Here is an 18735-nt window from a genome sequence, read left to right as displayed (position 1 = left end):
TTCTTCTCCCTGATAACTAGGGGCTCTCCCTGCCTCCTTAATTATTTGTTTAAAATACCCATGGCTGATTCATGTCAATGTATAGCAAAAACTACTACAATATTGTAAAGTAATTAGCCCCCAACTAAAATAAATAAATTTATTAAAAAAAAAAAAAACCTCAGTGAAGCTTTCCCTTCTCACATTCCTTAAAACTGGAATATCTCCTTTCTTCATACTGTCTATTGTCTTTCCTTCAATTTACTTTTTCCCACAGCATTTATCACTATCAGATATCGTATACATTCTACAAATGTATTTGTTTATGGCCTATCTCTCTCAACGTAAAAGTAATCACCAAGAGGGCAAGGATATTGTGATTATTTATGATTTATTTACATTATTTTCTTCAGGGTTGTAGCCCCAAAGCCTATGACAGTAGCCCATCATTGATACTAAAAATATTAATCTAATAAAATGCTTAATCTTTACAATTGGAAGGAAAGTTATGACCAACCTAGACAGCATATTGAAAAGCAAAGACATTAATTTATCAACAAAGGTCCGTCTAGTCAAGGCGATGGTTTTTCCAGTTGTCATGTATGGATGTGAGAGTTGGACTCTAAAGAAAGCTGAGCACCGAAGAATTGATGCTTTTGAACTGTGGTGTTGGAGAAGACTCTTGAGAGCCCTTTGGACTGCAAGGAGATCCAACCAGTCCATCCTAAAGGAAATCAGTCCTGAATATTCATTGGTAGGACTGATGCTGAAGCTGAAACTCCAATATTTTGGCCACCTGATGCGAAGAGCTGACTCATTTGAAAAGACCCTGATGCTGGGAAACATTGAGGGCAGGAGGAAAAGGGGACGACAGAGGATGAGATGGTTGGATGGCATCACTGACTCAATAGACATGGGTTTGGGTGGACTCTGGGAGTTGGTGATGGACAGGGAGGCCTGGCATGCTGCGGTTCATGGGGTCACAAAGAGTCAGACATGACTGAGCGACTGAACTGAACTGAATCTTTACAAACAACCATCTGATGTATTATTAATCCATTTTGCAAAAAAAAAACAAACAAACAAACACAAAACTAAAAGACATACAAAAGTTAACTTAGTAAAGTTATAAAGCAAATAACTACTGAATCAGGTTTATGGACTCTCAAGTTGAAACCTCTCTAATTCTCTATACTGCTTCTAGAAAACAGAATCATCCTAACCAAACTTTGCCTGTTTGTTCTACAGATTTGTAGATCTTTGAATAAATAATGAACAGGTTTAGAAATTATAGCAAATGAATATACCCTTTAAATACCCTTCATGACTGGTCCTCTTTCAGAAGGTCATCCATGTAGATGAGCAGGTAGCTTTGGAAGGCACACAAATGGGGTGTGAGGGAGACCAGGGATCAGCTCAGACCATCTGTATCAACCCTGGAAATCAATGTGTTGACAGATGTCACTGTCTGTTTCCCTCATAACCAGTAACCTGAATGTCATGAAACATTTGCTGAGATAAAAAAATGAAGTATGCACAAAATTTAAGCTTATGTAGGGACTTTATTACAAAAGAGAAAACAGTGAAAAACTACAAATATTTGAAATCTTTATATACCATATGGTACATATTTAATACACACACTCATTCTGCAATATATATTTGTCTTGTTTATTTTATTTTTCAACTTTCTCTAGCCCATTTTGAAAATAAAATCAAGAAATTCAGTTTCCATTACATACACCACATATATGCACTTGTATTCTATCTTTTCAAGCTTTTAAACCACAATCAGAGCCACAGCAAAGATTAGTCAGCATTTGAGGAACATGATGAGGAGAATATATTTTGTTATTGCCATAACAGAGAGAGATGGTTAAATTAGGAAAGGAACTACTTCAAAGAAAGTGTCATAACCATAAAGAATGGTTGAAATATCGATATTCATCCAGTTGCTCCAACTTTTCCTACTGGCCATTTTCTTCTCATCAGTCCCTTGGACTAGAGTGACAGGTATGTTAGGGATTGTAAGGGTGGAATTTTAAAGTTTAGCAGAGCTGAGTGCCTTTTGAGAAAGTTTTTCTGAACCATTATTTACTCTTTTGTCTATAAACACTACTAAAGAATATGTAACCTAAAGAAAACAGAAACTGACCAATAAATGATGTTAACCATATGTGGGGGATGAATCTATGGGAAATGAGAATAGTAACTCCCTAGACATTATTAGTCACTCAAAAGTATGTCATGTCATAATGAGCTCCTCCAAGTGGTGAGTGTAAAGCAGAACCAAAAATAAACCCACCTCTTCAGAAAGTGAAAAAAAAAAAATATGAATCAATACCTTACCCAGGGAAACTGAAAATTATGTAACTGGACTCAAAAAGTTCTATTAGGAAGTCTCATTTAGCTTTATGAACTGGCAGATTCCACCTGAAATCCAATTATAAAACATGTAACATAAGAACATCATAGAGATAATCTGTAGCTTCCAATATTGGTTGTAACTCACCTCCAATTCTCTGTTTCTGTTTAGTAAACACAGGGTTACTGAAGTAAATAATGAAATAATTTCTATACAACCACTACTCTTCCAACTGACTTGTTTTTTTAACACTAACTTTGGCGTAAGTCAAAATGTTGCTAATGGCAGTGGCTAAAAATATCAAAGAGGGATACAGGCTGAAAAGAAAAAAAGTGAATCCTGAATCAAATGTTTGAACATATTTTTCCATTCCTATCTTTTTGAAAATGGAAAATAACAGGAAAAGTGAGGATATATTTTTTAAGTATAAATGTACCACACAAACTTGGGGAAAATATTAGGTTTAAATGAGATGGAAATTTAAAATACTTAAATATTTCTAAAATTTACTTTAAGATGACATAAGAGATGAAAAAAATATGGCTCAGGTTTCCTCCAAAAAAGAGAACCAAAGAACTCTTGTGTATTCCAATTAAAGAGCAATCCTACCAAGTATCTTTGTTGGAGCAGCCGAGAAGAGAGACCCAGCGTCCAAGGTAAGAGAAACCCAGGTAAGACGGTGGGCACTAAGAGAGGGGATCAGGGGGCAGACAGGCTGAAACTACAGTAACAGACAACTAGCTAATCTGATCACCTTGACAAGAGCCTTGTCTAACTCAATGAAACTAAACCATGCCATGTGGGGCCACCCAAGATGGACGGGCCATGGTGGAGAGGTCTGACAGAATGTGGTCCACTGGAGAAGGGAATGGCAAACCACTTCAGTATTCTTGCCTTGAAAACCCCATGAACAGGATGAAAAGGCAAAAAGTGGTCAAACAGGAGATGGCAAGAGTGAACATCAACATTCTAGGAATCAGTGAACTAAGATGGACTGGAAAGGGTGAATTTAACTCAGATGACCATTATATCTACTAGTGTGGGCAGGAATCCCTTAGAAGAAATGGAGTAGCCATCATAGTCAACAAAAGGGTCCGAAATGCAGTACTTGGATGGAATCTCAAAAACGACAGAATGATCTCTGTTCCTCTTCAAGGCAAACCATTCAATATCACGGTAATTCAAGTCTATGCCCCGACCAGTAACACTGAAGAAGCTGAAGTTGAACAGTTCTACGAAGACCTACAAGACCTTCTAGAATTAACACCCCCAAAAATGTTCTTTTCATTATATGGGACTAGAATGAAAAAGTACGAAGTCAAGAAACACCTGGAATAACAGGCAAATTTGGCCTTGCAGTACAGAATGAAGCAGGGCAAAGGCTAATACAGTTTTGCCAAGAGAATGCACTGGTCAAAGCAAACACCCTCTTCCAACAACACAAGAGAAGACTCTACACATGGATATCACCAGATGGTCAACATCGAAATCAGATTGATTATATTTGCAGCCAAAGATGGAGAAGCTCTATACAGTCAGCAAAAACAAGACCAGGAGCTGACTGTGACTCAGATCATAAACTTATTGCCAAATTCAGACTGAAATTGAAGAAAGTGGAGAAAACCACTAGACCATTCAAGTATGACCTAAATCAAATCCCATATGACTATACAGTAGAAGTGAGAAATAGATTTAAAGGACTAGATCTGATAGACACAATACCTGATGAACTATGGATGGAGGTTCATGACATTGTACAGGAGACAGGACTCAAGACCATCCCCAAGGAAAAGAAATGCAAAAGGGCAAAATGGCTGTCTGAGGAGGCCTTACAAACAGCTGTAAAAAGAAAGGAAGTGAAAACCAAAGGAGAAAAGGAAAGATATACCCATTTGAATGCAGAGTTCAAAAGAATAGCAAGGAGAGATAAGAAAGCCTTCCTCAATGATAAATGCAAAGAAATAGAGGAAAACAATAGAATAGGAAAGACTAGAGATCTTTTCAAGAAAATTAGAGATACCAAGGGAACATTTATGCAAAGATGGGCCCAATAAAGGACAGAAATGGTAGGGACCCAACAGAAGCAGAAGATATTAAGAAGAGGTGGCAAGAATACACAGAAGAATTGTACAAAAAAGTTCTTCACGACCCAGACAATCACGATGGTGTGATCACTCACCTAGAGCCAGACATCTTGGAATGTGAAGTCAAGTGGGCTGTGGGAAGCATCACTACGAACAAAGCTAGTGGAGGTGATGGAGTTCCAGTTGAGCTACTTCAAATCCTAACAGATGACTCTGTGAAAGTGCTGCACTCAATATGCCAACAAATTTGGAAAACTCAGCAGTGGCCACAGGAATGGAAAAGGTCAGTTTTCATTCCAATCCCAAAGAAAGGCAATGCCGAAGAATGCTCAAACCACCACACAACTGCACTCATCTCACATACTAGTAGAGTAATGCTTAAAATTCTCCAAGCCAGGCTTCAGCAATATGTGAACCATGAACTTCCAGATGTTCAAGCTGGTTTTAGAAAAGGCAGAGGAACCAGAGATCAAATTGCCAACATCTGATGCATCATCGAAAAAGCAAGAGAGTACCAGAAAAACATCTGTTTCTGCTTTATTGCCTATGCCAAAGCCTTTGACTGTGTGGATCACAATAAACTGTGGAAAATTCTGAAACAGATGGGAATACCAGACCACCTGACCTGCCTCTTGAGAAACCTGTATGCAGGTCAGGAAGCAACAGCTAGATCTGGACATGGAACAACAGACTGGTTCCAAATAGGAAAAGGAGTACGTCAAGGCTGCATATTGTCACCCTGCTTATTTAACTTATATGCAGAGTACATCATGAGAAAGGCTGGGCTGGATGAACCACAAGCTGGAATCAAGATTGCCGGGAGAAATATCAATAACCTCAGATATGCAGATGACACCACCCTTGTGACCGAAAGTGAAGAAGACCTAAAGAGCCTCTTGATGAAAGTGAAAGAGGACAGTGAAAAAGTTGGCTTAAAGCTCAACATTCAGAAAACTAAGAGCATGGCATCTGGTCTCATCACTTCATGGCAGATAGATGTGGAAATAGTGGAAACAGTGGCTGACTTCATTTTTCTGGGCTCCAAAATCACTGCATATGGTGACTGCAGCCATGAAATTAAAAGATGCTTACTCCTTGAAAGGAAAGTTATGACCAACCTAGATAGCATATTAAAAAGCAGAGTCATTACTTTGCCAACAAAGGTCCGTCTAGTCAAGGCTACGGTTTTTCCAGTAGTCATGTATGGATGTGAGAGTTGGAATATAAAGAAAGCTGAGCACCAAAGAATTGATGCTTTTGAACTGTGGTGTTGGAGAAGACTTTTGAGAGTCCCTTGGACTGCAAGGAGATCCAACCAGTCCATCCTAAAGAGATCAGTCCTGGGTGTTCATTGGAAGGACTGATGTTGAAGCTGAAACTCCAATAGTTTGGCCACCTGATGAGAAAAGCTGACTCATTTGAAAAGACCCTGATGCTGAGAAACACTGAGGGAAGGAGAGAAGGGGACGACAGAGGATGAGATGGCTGGATGGCATCACTGACTCGATGGACATGGGTTTGGTTGGACTTAGGGAGTTGGTGATGGACAGGGAAGCCTGGCATGCTGCAGTTCATGGGGTCACAAAAAGTCAGACATGACTGAGCGACTGAACTGAACTGAATTGAACCAAGTATCTTATTAATAACATCTGAGCAAGTCCCTAAATGATTAATAATGAAAGTCATACTTTAATGTTGTTTAAATAATGTTTTAATTTAACCAACAAAATGAAAAATTATGATAATTTTTGTGTTTCAGAAATATGTATTTTGTTTTTTTAATGAGTAAGCATTACATATATAATACATTACCTGTCATTTACACTATAATAAAAGCTAATTAAAAAAAAAAACTACACTCTACCATAATATATTTAAAAGCTGCCCCAAGTGGCATAGTATACTGAAAGTTTTGGAATGACATCCACCATATTCCATAGGCATAACATTATGCTAATAACTATCCTTTCAACTTCAGAATTCCTGAGCTAATCAGTCACTTTTTGGTCCAGGGTAAAATTGCTTAATATTTTGCCCACTAATCAAGTACTACAAGCTTATTTGAACACTGGCTTTGCATGCATAGGAATCACACAGTCTCTGTAACATATGCATATATAAGTGGGTAAGAAGGGAACCCTAAGCCCCTCATCACAAGCCCACAATGGAGATGCAGGACAGTTTCTATGAAGAAAGCTGCCCTGTTATATACAAAAGGTATCATGGCATCGGATTTAGGATCTGAAAGAACAGATCATCCTGAAAGGTGACTGTTTTCAATACATATCTTTTCTTAAAAATATATTATAAATGTACTATTATATAAAATTATAAGTTCAAAAGCATTATGATCATCGAATGTACTTTTATCCTCTTCACACATTATATGCAAATTAAAAGAGTACTTCTGATAATGCCTTGGGAAAATTAAATAGAATAAGCCCCCAAATCAAAGCAAATGCTTAAGCCAATGATCAAGCTATTTATTTTTCTCTGTTCTGAAACACTGATTCTGTCTTCCAAAGATAAACTGCTCTCAGCACTTGTTCGGTCATTGTCTTAAGGGCATGGTAACCAAAGGTCATACACACCACTAATTAATCAACTGCAGACTCATTTAGGACCCCTGAAATAACTCTGCTAGGTTACCAATCTTTCTTTCCACAGCAAAGAAGGCCAACTATTAAATATAAACATAACTATCCCTAAGTAATATTATTGCCTCATCTGTATGTTAATTTATTTCTGTGATAAGAATAATACTGTGTAGTGCATCAGATATTAGTGATTGATGAAAGATGTTTGCCTTTGAGGGTTTTTTTAAATTAATTTATTTTAATTGGAGAACAATCACTATATAATATTATGAGGTTTTTTGTCATACATGGACGTTAATCAGCCACGGGTACACATGTGTGTCCCCAATCCTGAGCCCCCTCCTACTGTCTTCCCCACCCCATCCCTCTGGAGACCAGCTTTGAGTGTGCTGCTTCATGCATCAGATTTGCACTGGTCATCTATTTTATATATGTTAATATACATTTTTCAATTTTATTCTTAAAATCATCCCACACTTGCCTTCTTCCCAGAGTCCAAAGGTCTGTTCTTATAGGAAATATTAAGAAGGATTTAACATAGTTTTTAAAAATTGGGTTTATAATCCTATCTTTTTCTCTTTCTTCATCCCAAGCCATGCAGATATTTTAAGACCAACCATCAGAAATCTTACAAATGCACAGAGAAAGAAAAGAACAAATGAGTAATATCTCCCTATCTATACCCCTGAAAAAGTTCTAAGATCATGGCACATAGAAGGCAGAAGAATCAATCCAACAGTGAAGAGAGCCAATATGCTTAAAGACAGTACCATTGAATAATGGAGGGAGATGGGCACCAAAGGTTCTATATGATGCGCAATAAAACATGGTTCACTTTCAGAAATAATGGTGTTACAAAATATTAGAAGAGGAAACAATAATAGCTCTTTCACCATGAATCTTTTTTTAATATTATGGGAATATTTTGATAAATCAAAATGCACCGGGATGACCCGGAGGAATGGGATGGGGTTGGGAGGAGGGAGGGGGGTTCTGGAAGGGGAACACATGTACACCCATGGTGGATTCATGTCAATGTACGGCAAAACCAATACAATATTATAAAGTTAAAAAATAGATAAATAAACTAATTTAATTAAAAAAGTGCAAGGATTATTTGGGAATCCAGATTTTAAATCAACTTCTGTAAGTAAATCAGAATATGATCTTGCTTAAGCCATTTAATTTCTTTGGGTCTCAGTTTTCCTAAATATAAAACAAGAGACTGGACATAGACAATCTTTAAGATCATTTTCAACTCTAATACTCTATGATTTGTATGATCAAACACTTGAGGAATGAAGTTTTTATTGCAATATTCTATCACAATACACATATCTATCTGATGTATTTATACTAGTTATTTTGCATGTAAGTAAAGATGGCCTCAATTTTGAGATCCCTGAAGTCAGTGACCAACCAGAAACCATGAGTATCTATTAACAGTACTGAGCAGGCTCAATAAATTGACACTTCATGAATAATACAGTGAGAGTAAAAGAAGATGGACATTAATAGCTCTGTGAGTGAATGAATCACCTTTGTTAACTGTTCACATTTTTAAAATCTACATTTATCTTAATTATCAAGTAGATAGGGAAATTTTGCATGATAAAATTTGTGCTTCAAATAAACTGGGATAAGACATTAACATTAAAAAATCTCAATGTCCATTGGAAAATTTTAAAAAGTAGTACTTTTCCTTTCTTTCTCTACTCATTTCAGAAAAATACATTTCAGAAAGATCAAAAAATTCATTAGAGACATTAAAATTTTGAATAGTAAAATAAGTTACTAAATATTTTATATACTCTTTGGTGATAAAGGCCCCTCTTAATGTGTTCTACAACCATGAAAATATTTAACTACCATGATATATTTAACCAAGATACCCTTACTAGTTCAAAAAATGGTAATGATGTGTTGAAAAAGGTTAATATAAATAAGGTTTTAAAATAAAAGTGGTTGACATTAATTGCAGCAATATCTTTTTGGATCCATCTCTGAGAGTAATAGAAATAAAACAAAAATAAATAAATGGGACCTAATTAAACTTCTAAGCTTTTTCACAGCAAAGGAAAATGTAAAAAAAAAGGAAAAGACAACCCTCAGAATAGGGGGAAATATTTGCAAACAAAGCAACTGACAAGGGTTAATCTCCAAAACATACAAACAGTTCATGCAGCTCAATATTAAAAAAAAAAAAAAATCAAAAACAGGTAGAAGATCTACATAGACATTTCTCCAAAAAATATACAGATGGCTAAAAGGCACATGAAAAAATGCTCAGTATCACTAATTATTAGAGAAATGTAAATAAAAACTATAATGAGGTATCACCTCACACCAGTCAGAATGGTCATCACCAAAAATTCTACAAACAATAAATGTTGGAGAGTGTGTGAAGAAAAGGGAACTCTCCTACACTGTTGATGGGAATGTAAATTAGTACAGCCACTATGGAGGACAACATGGAAATTCCTTAAAAAACTAAAAATAGAGCTACCATATGATCCAGCAATCTAACTCCTAGGTGCATATCCAGAGAAAACTATAATTCAAAAAATGCGTACACCCCAATATTCACCGAAGCATCATTTACAATAGCCAGGACATGGAAGCAACCTAAATGTTGATCAACAGAGAAATGGATAAAGAAGATTTTATATATATATATATATATATATATATATATATATAAAGTGTTAGTTGCTCAGTTGTGTCCTATTTGCAACCCCATGGACTGTAGCCCACCAGGCTTCTCTGTCCATGCAAATCTTCAGGCAAGAATACTGGAGTGGGTTGCCATTTCCTGCTCCAAGGGATCTTCCCAACCCAGGGATCAAACTCATACTCCTGCCTTGGCAGGTGTATTCTTTACCATCTTTACCATGAGGGAAGACTATATATATATTCATATATGTACATACACATATATAATATATACATACAATATATTTGTTTTGTATATGACTTGTATTTTGTATATGACTTGTATATTATATTGTATATGACTGCATACTGTATATGACTGCATATTACTCAGGCATAAAAAGAATGAAATAATGCCATTTGGAGCAATATGGATGGACTTAAGGATTATCATACTTAGTGAAGTAAGCCAGACAGAGAAATAAAATATCATATGATATTGTTTATATGTGGAATCTAAAAATGAAAAGAAAAAAAAAGATACAAATGAAATTATATCCAAAGCAGAAAGAGGCTCACAGACACAGAAAACAAATTAATGATTACCAAAGGGGAAAGGTGGGGGGAGGGATTAATTAAGAGGTTGGGATTAACAAAACAAGTGCCTGCATGCAAAGTTGCTTGAGTCATGCCTTCGCGATCCTATGGACTGTAGCCCACCAGGCTCCCCTGTCCATGGCAACAGATAACCAACAAGGACCTACTGTATAGTCCAGAGAACTATACTCAATATGTTTTAATAACCTATAAGGGAAGAGAGTCTGAATAATAAAAATAATAATAGTATTACTAAATATATATACACACACACACATACACAACTGAATCACTCTGCTATACACTTGAAACTAACAATATTGTAACTCATCTAACTTGAATAGACTAAATAAATAAATGCTTTTAAAATTAAAAGTGGAATATAAGTAGAGGAAAAATCTTGACAGGAAGAGTCTACTACACAAGAACTCTTGTAAATCAATAGATTAAAACCCAACATGCTAACAGAAAATTAGGCAAAAACACAAATAGGTAAATTATAAAATTCTGGTCACTTAAATATAGTATAATCTCATTAACATATTCATATATTGAAACAAAAATAGGATTTATTGCTCTCACATTAGGTAGATAAAGATAAAACCCTCTACAACAGTCAGAATTATTAAGTGTATGGAAAAGCCATACACGGTTGGTTCAATTTTCTAGAAGATTATGTAGTACATTCAAACTTAAACTTGACATTAGCCTTTGACTCAGAATCTCATTACTGAATCTTTTCTCAAGAAAGTAGTCTCACAAGTGAAATTCCCATAGAAGGGAACTGGACAGAAAATTATAAAAATATACAAATTATTATATGATCCTCATTTGTTCATACTACAAAAATATAGTCTATAGTTGTACATATGTAAAAGGATATCTAGTAGTCCTCAGTAAATATTATTTAATTAACCACACTGAAGATGTTTTGTTCTGTCATTTTATAGTTAAATGCATTTTAATTATAATTTAATTTTAATTATAGAGACTTTGAAAAATATGTAAAAACATAAATGATAAAATGACCCAACCTTCATTCTATTGATTAAAGATACTAACTGTGTGGATAGTCTTCCAGTCTATTTCAAATAAAGTGTGTGCACATAGAGGGGTGTGTGTATGTGTGTACGTGTGTGTGTGTATTTCTGTAAACCACAATTACAATTAGCTAAAGGTGTAGTTCTCCACCATTTTTCAACATAGCATGTTTTACAAGTATCAATATATTTTAATGAACAATATGTAAGCATCCTTGTGTATATTTCTGAATATTTAAGATAAACATGGTTTCCAATGTTAAAATATTTTATCAAGTTTTACTAAATTTTCCTTACCGCTTGAAATTTGTTCATGTTAGTTTTATTTTGTAGAAACAAAATGCCTTCAAAAGGAAAAAATAACACCAATTTTTCAATATTTTATGGGCTTTTGGTTTTGGCTATATGATACATATCATGAGAATACAAAGCAATGATTTGAATTTTCAATTTAAAGTCACTAAATCAAAGAAACTTATAAAAAATAGAATTCTAAGGGTATTATTTAGGTCATTCTATCTATAAATATTCATTATCTAAGAATCTATATGAAGATGTGATCAACAAAGATTTTCTGAACAGGGTGTAGAATATAGTGTCCCTAGGTAAACAATAACAATGTGAACACCAAGATGTAACAGTATTTCAAATAAGCGACTTAATTTCAAATAATTTTACTTAAAGGCTAGTAGCCTGAAGAAGTAAATAAGTACTCAAAAATGTTTAAATCATCATGAATTGGCACTCTCAAAGTTACATATGACAATCATAACTCTGCCTTTTAGAGATGGCAACTCAGGTAACCATTAATTATTCTAAATTAACATATTAAGTTTATGACATGGAATCAGTGCAGTCCAATTATCAGTATAGTCCAATCTCTACAAAATGCCAATGACAATGTACTTGATGTTCAAAATGGAGATAACTGTCATAGAATGAAAGGTACACTGGACTTAGAAGAACACAATTTATATAATAATCCTAAAAAGATCTGTGGCTCCTTCCTACAATGTTTTTCTATAGCTGTGGAAACTGAAGCTGAACAAAGTTAAGCAACAAGTTTAAGGGTCTTTCCTGGTACTTCAGCAGTAAAGAATCCACCTGCTCATTCAGGAGACACAGGTTCGATTCTAGGATCGGGAAGATCCCCTGGAGAAGGAAATGGCAACCACTCCAGTACTCTTGCCTGGGGAATCCCATGGAGAGAGGAGCCTGGAGAGCTACTGTCTATGGGGTTTCAAAAGAGATGACATGACTAAGCAACTAAACAACAAGTTTAAGATCGTATTTATAAATAAATGGCAGAAATAAGGGTTGAGTCCAGATCTTCTCTCAATCAAATGACCTTTTCTAAAATGTCACTCTACCCTTTACATAGGCATAGAGAGACCTTAGGGTTTCCCAGAACTCTCCTACCAGTGCAGGAGACATGAGACATGGGTTCCATCCCTGGGTCGGGAAGATTCCCTGGAAGAGGACATGGCAACCCACTCTAGTTTTCTTGCCTGGAGAATCCCATGGACAGAAGAGCCTGGTGAGTGACACTCCATAGGGTCACAAAGAGTAGGACATGACTGAAGTGACTTAGCATGCATGCACATAGAGACCTAATGTGTAATCATGTATTCCATGAATATCGTTTTCTCCTACATATGTTCTCCCTGATGGATCATTCATATTCTCTCAATTTTCACTCCCTCACTCGGTGATATGAAAAACATAGTTAAGTCTAAGCTCTGAGATAATGGAAGCAAGTCCCAGTGGTAATTTCTCTAATCTTCCAGAAAATGATTCAACTGCTATTTTCCATTGATTCTCTTCTTTTTTTCCTTGAAAGCAGATTTATGCAATAAAAATTCCCCCTCTTGTCAACAAATCCTCTTAGCATCACATAATCATCTTTTCATGAAAAAGTAGCTAGAGGAACATTGCTAGCAATTTCTACATGCTCCAGGACTCAAATTACTAGCGAAGCTTGCGGCTGAACAGGGGAAATTAGAAATGTGTAGACACTGGACTGTCAAATACATCTCTGCCTCAGATTTACCATTATTTTTCTTTGAGATGTCTATTTATCCAATGAGACGTTAGAATCATATATTCTTAAGGTGACAGTATAATATGCTCTTCCTATTCAGTGCACTCAGTTTGGCTGAGGTTAAAAGCAATAGCCTCAACATCAAAAACATGTCATCTTTCAAATTAATAAGACTGATGGCCCACTTATGTTTTTATTATTTATACATAAGGCAAAACATGAAATTATCTCACTAAAAGAGAAGTATTCCTAAATACCTTTTATAATTTGAATTCACATTAACAATTATCCTGAAGACACTAAAATTTCTTTAAATGAGATTTAAATAATCTTATGAGAAAACTATGCAAGTATTTCTGCATCTCCCACTGGATATCACTTTTCTAATCAATTTCAGTCTCATTTTGTTCTCCTGAATACTGAGTTCCTACAAGAGTTCCCTAGTTCAGTTTCATTTGGTTCATTCTTTAAACTGCTCTGACGAAAATACAAAAACTTCTTACCTCAGGCCAGATATTCCTAAATTTGTTCTGTTCATGATGTTCTTACTTTTTTTTCATAGTATTCTAGGCCAAAAGAAATACTAACTAGTTTTATTTATTAAGTGGTTAGGTAAAGCACTTGAAGTAATCATTTCATATTAATTTCATAGCCATTTGAAAAAATACATGCAAATTGAAAGTAGTTCATGTGATTGATATCCAATAGAGGCTGTTGTCAGAGAAGGCAATGGCACCCCACTCCAGTACTCTTGCCTGGAAAATCCCATGGACGGAGGACCCTGGTAGGCTGCAATCCATGTGATCACTAAGAGTCGGACACGACTGAGCGACTTCACTTTCACTTTTCACTTTCATGCACTGGAGAAGGAAATGGCAGCCCACTTCAGTGTTCTTGCCTAGAGAATCCCAGGGACGAGGGAGCCTGGTGGGCTTCCATCTATGGGATCCCACAGAGTCTGACACGACTGAAGCGACTTAGCAGCAGCAGCAGCAGCAGCAGAGGCTGTTGTATATTTTAAATATTTTTCAGCACACCTGCACATTTGCTGAGGCACTTGCGGTGACTTTCCATATTTTGGTATCCATACTTTTAGGCACTGTTAATTGTATTTACTTTGTCTGTAAGCATTGCAAGGGCACGGACTGGACTCAATGCTTTCATTCACAGAGACTTACACAATGTCTGCACATAGCAGGCCTCAAATAATATTTGTGAAATGAAAGAGGGTGAGTATGGATGAATGACCAACGGGATTAATGCTGATTTTATTTAAATGATTATCTATGGATAGAGTACTTTGTAATACTGGGTGGCATACAAAAAAGGAAGCATCACTATGAACAAAGCTAGTGAAGGTGATGGAATTCCAGTTGAGCTATTTCAAATCCTAAAAGATGATGCTGTGAAAGTGCTGTACTCAATGTGCCAGCAACTGAGCCACTGCTGAGTTTGGAAACTCAGCAGTGGCCACAGGACTGGAAAAGGTCAGTTTTCATTCCAATCTCAAAAAAAGGCATTGCTAAAGAATGTTCAAACTCCCACACAACTGCACTCATCTCACATGCTAGCTCAAAATTCTCCAAGCCAGGCTTCAACAGTACATGAACCATGACTTCCAGATGTTCAAGCTGCATTTAGAAAAGGCAGAGGAACCAGAGATCAAATTGCCAACATCTGTTGGATCATCGAAAAACAAGAGAGTTCCAGAAAAACATTTTCTTATGCTTTACTCACTATGCCAAAGCCTTAGACTGTGTGGATCACAACAAACTGTGGAAGATTCTTCAAGAGATGGGAATACCAGATCACCTTACCTGACTCCTGAGAAATCTGTATGCAGGTCAAGAAGCAACAGTTAGAACTGGACATGGAAGCATAGACTGGTTCCAAATTGGGAAAGGAGTATGGCAAGGATGTATATTGTCACCCTGCTTATTTAACTTATTTGCAGAGTACATTATGCGAAATGCTGAGCTGGATGAAGCACAAGCTAGAAACAAAATTGCTGGGAGAAACGTCAATAACCTCGGATATGCAGATGACACCACCATTATGGCAGAAAGCAAATAGGAACTAAAGAGCCTCTTGATGAAAGTAAAAGAGGAGAGTGAAAAGTTGGCTTAAAACTCAACATTCAGAAAACTAAGATCATGGCGTCTGGTCTCACCACTTCATAGCAAATAGATGTGGAAACAGTGGAAACAGTGAGAGACTATTTCCTTGGGCTCCAAAATCACTGCAGATGGTGACAGCAGCCATGAAATTAAAAGATGCTTGCTCCTTGGAAGAAAAGCTATGACCAACCTAGATAGCATATTAAAAAGCAGGACAATACCTTACTGACAAAGGTCTATCTAATCAAAGCTATGGTTTTTCCAGTAGTCATGTATGGATGTGAGAGTTGGACTATAAAGAAAACTGAGTTTTGAGCAATTGATGCTTTTGAACTGTGCTGTTGGGGAAGACTCTTGAGAGTCCCTTGAACTGCAAGGAGATCCAACCAGTCCATCCTAAAGGAAATTAGTCCTGAATATTCATTGGAAGGACTGATGCTGAAGCTGAAACTCAAATATTCTGGCCACTTGATGTGAAGAACTGACTCACTGGAAAAGACCCTGATGCTGGGAAAGATTGGAGGCAGGAGGAGAAGGGGAAGACGGAGCATGAGATGGCTGGATGGCATCACTGACCAATGGCCATGAGTTTGAGCAAGCTCTGGGAGTTGGAGATGGACAGGTAAGCCTGGTGTGCTGCATTCCATAGGGTAGCAAAGAGTCGGGACATGACTGAGTGACTGAACTTAACTGAACTGATACAGCACAATGTTGGAGAATACTGGCTTCTAGCACTTTTTTGATATACAATTATGTCTCTCTCATTTATAAAATGAGACCTAGAAACTTAACATCAACATTTATAAAATGAAGATAATTACAGTATCAATTTCACAAGACTCATAAGAGAATTAAATTAGAAATACATGCAATTCACCTGAAACAGCACTTGCTGGTAGTGTTGGTTTAGTCAATAATCCATGTCTGATTCACTGGGACCCCGTGGACTGTAACCCACCAGGCGTCTCTGTTCATGGGATTTCCCAGGCAAGATTATGGGAGTGGTTTGCTATTTCCTTCTCAAGGGGATCTTCCCAACCTAGGGATCAAACCTGTGACTCCTGCTTAGCAGGCAAATTCTTTACCACTGAGCCACTGATGTGCTGCAATCCATGGGCAAAGAGTTGGACATAACTGAACCACTGACATGCTGCAGCTCATGAGGTCTCAAAGAGTCAGACACAACTGAGCGACTGAACCAAACTGTACTGAGCCACTGAGCCATCTGGGAAGCCATACACACTATTTAGTAAATATTATTGTTAATATTTTGCTATTTTATGCTTTATACATAGATGGGAGGACAATCAACCCTGGAAAAGATGGGAATAAATAAGAGAATAGATCATAAAAACATTAGAAGAGAACCAAGGAAATAATTATTTTCGAAAAGCGAACTGTAGTTACACAGAGTAAGAAAGCACAGTTACTGTCTGCTTAGAAAACATATTCAAAGTGAAGGCTCTTCAGGGCCAGACTCAGAAAGTTGCAGTGTGACTGAAATCTGCCTTCTGCCAAAAGTGATACAAACTCAAATCCTTTCATTTCATAGCTTGAAATTGAAGACCAAAAGCATCTCATTTCTAATCAGATTCCTAATTACAGAAACACAGGCTAGCACCCCTGTTGTACAAGGGGCTGCCAGTATTTCCATTGTCAGTTCCCATTTTCAGGCTTATTACTAAAGCATACACTCTAGGCATAGATTGTTTGGCATAGAGGATTGTTGGCATAGAGGATCTCAGCATGGAAGGGAACATGCTTTACAAAATTTGGCATCAACTTCTCAACTGTAAATACAAAGAAACAGAAAGGCAACAGTGAAAAGTCAAGAAAACCCAGGGTGCTGGGATTAGAAAGGGTGCTCAAGTTCATTTCAGCTGTAACATATAAATGAAAACCCATCTCAGACCAATTAGAGAGAAAATACACATTTCAATTTAAGAAATATCACCAAACATCTGTAACAAACAGTTGAAGCAATATGATCTACCCATCTGAGTCCCATTAGTAAATACTGGAATAAATCTAATTTCAATATTTATGAGGGATTGCTTCTGCTTAAAATTTGGCCAGAGTTTTGAAAAAGGTAATATTTGTTCTCATTTTGAACCATTCTCTGCATTAAATTGTTTTTAAAGAATTAGACTCAGCCACCATTATTTATTTGTAAGCTTTCTGTCATACTGAATGGTTAATGTGTCTATTTTAATTTCTTAAATACCTTTTGCTTTGACTTTGGTTTTGCTAACAATTGTCAGCTTTTTAAAACTGCTGTTAGTACTACAGGTTGTTACAATTACTTAAGCCAATGCATACTTTTAACAGATGGTCTTACAATTAAAATGATCCTTATAAGAATTATGCCTTAATGTAGATGGGACCAGAAAAGAAATCTTTTGAAGAATTGTATTGAAGATATTCAAGGTGATTTTGAACTTATTTTTGGTTGTGGTTATCACATAAAATATATAGAAGCTATAAAGAAAACTTTAAAAGTTTTGACTCAAAAAAAGACAGGAGGCCATCACTCTTCTATAGCCTACAACAATACAGAAACTTTCATGTGTTCTAGGTTCCTTTCAGTAGATCAACCCAAGTTTGAGTCCTAAGCTTTGTTGGTTCATGTAGTCTTTACAGCAGGAAAAAACTGCTTTAATTCAAAAGATTATCCTTCTAGGTACTGCTATGTTACAGTAAACAAAACCTTATTTATGTCTGGGATACCTAATTAAGTAGAGTGAATAAAAAATTTTTAAAGCCCCAGTGGATGGAGATCATGAAGAGCTGACAGAATTTAATACTTTGATACTTACTTAACTCATACTTCTTTTTTTGCCACAAGTACAGCATCACTGAATTTATGAGAATCTTTATTCAACCTTCTTGCTAGAAAATATAGCAATTTACTAAAAGTGGACAAGCAATTTGTGGAACAAATTTTTTAATGGATAATGAAAGCACAGAATTATGGAGCTGGACTGGCCTCAGGAAATCATACTCTACATTACCATTCATGTTGAGTTACTACTATCTATTACTTTTTAAAAGGGATCCAGAAAGAAACAGTTAAAACCTCTAAGACAGCCAGCTCTGGATCTGATGCTATAAAGAATTTCTTCTTCGTGTCTAAACCAGTTTTCTTCTTCTACAATGTAAGATGCTTTTCTCTTCTTTTAACCTCAATTAAGATGGGAGTTTTATGGAGAAAGGAATGGCAACCCACTCCAATATTCTTGCCTGGCGAATTCCTTGGACAGAGG

General features: G+C 36.3%; 1 protein-coding gene across 2 annotated transcripts in view; it reads right to left on the bottom strand.

Annotated features, from left to right (window-relative positions):
* The window catches only part of NAALADL2 (N-acetylated alpha-linked acidic dipeptidase like 2), a 1599429-nt gene that overhangs the window by 1327601 nt on the left and 253093 nt on the right, over positions 1-18735 (bottom strand). The window contains exon 4 of one of the 2 annotated variants that reach the window (XM_081570964.1): positions 1287-1415. The exons of the other annotated variant lie outside the window; for it this stretch is intronic. The gene's annotated coding sequence lies outside the window, so the exon portion shown is untranslated. The remainder of the gene's footprint in view (positions 1-1286; positions 1416-18735) is intronic. 2 annotated transcript variants of the gene reach the window in all.

The sequence above is a fragment of the Giraffa tippelskirchi genome, chromosome 2 (assembly GCF_054371585.1).
Source record: "Giraffa tippelskirchi isolate mGirTip1 chromosome 2, T2T-mGirTip1v1.2.pri, whole genome shotgun sequence".
NCBI lineage: Eukaryota > Metazoa > Chordata > Mammalia > Artiodactyla > Giraffidae > Giraffa > Giraffa tippelskirchi.
The sequence above is the reverse complement of the archived record's forward strand: the minus strand, read 5'-3'. Positions and strand labels throughout refer to the sequence as shown.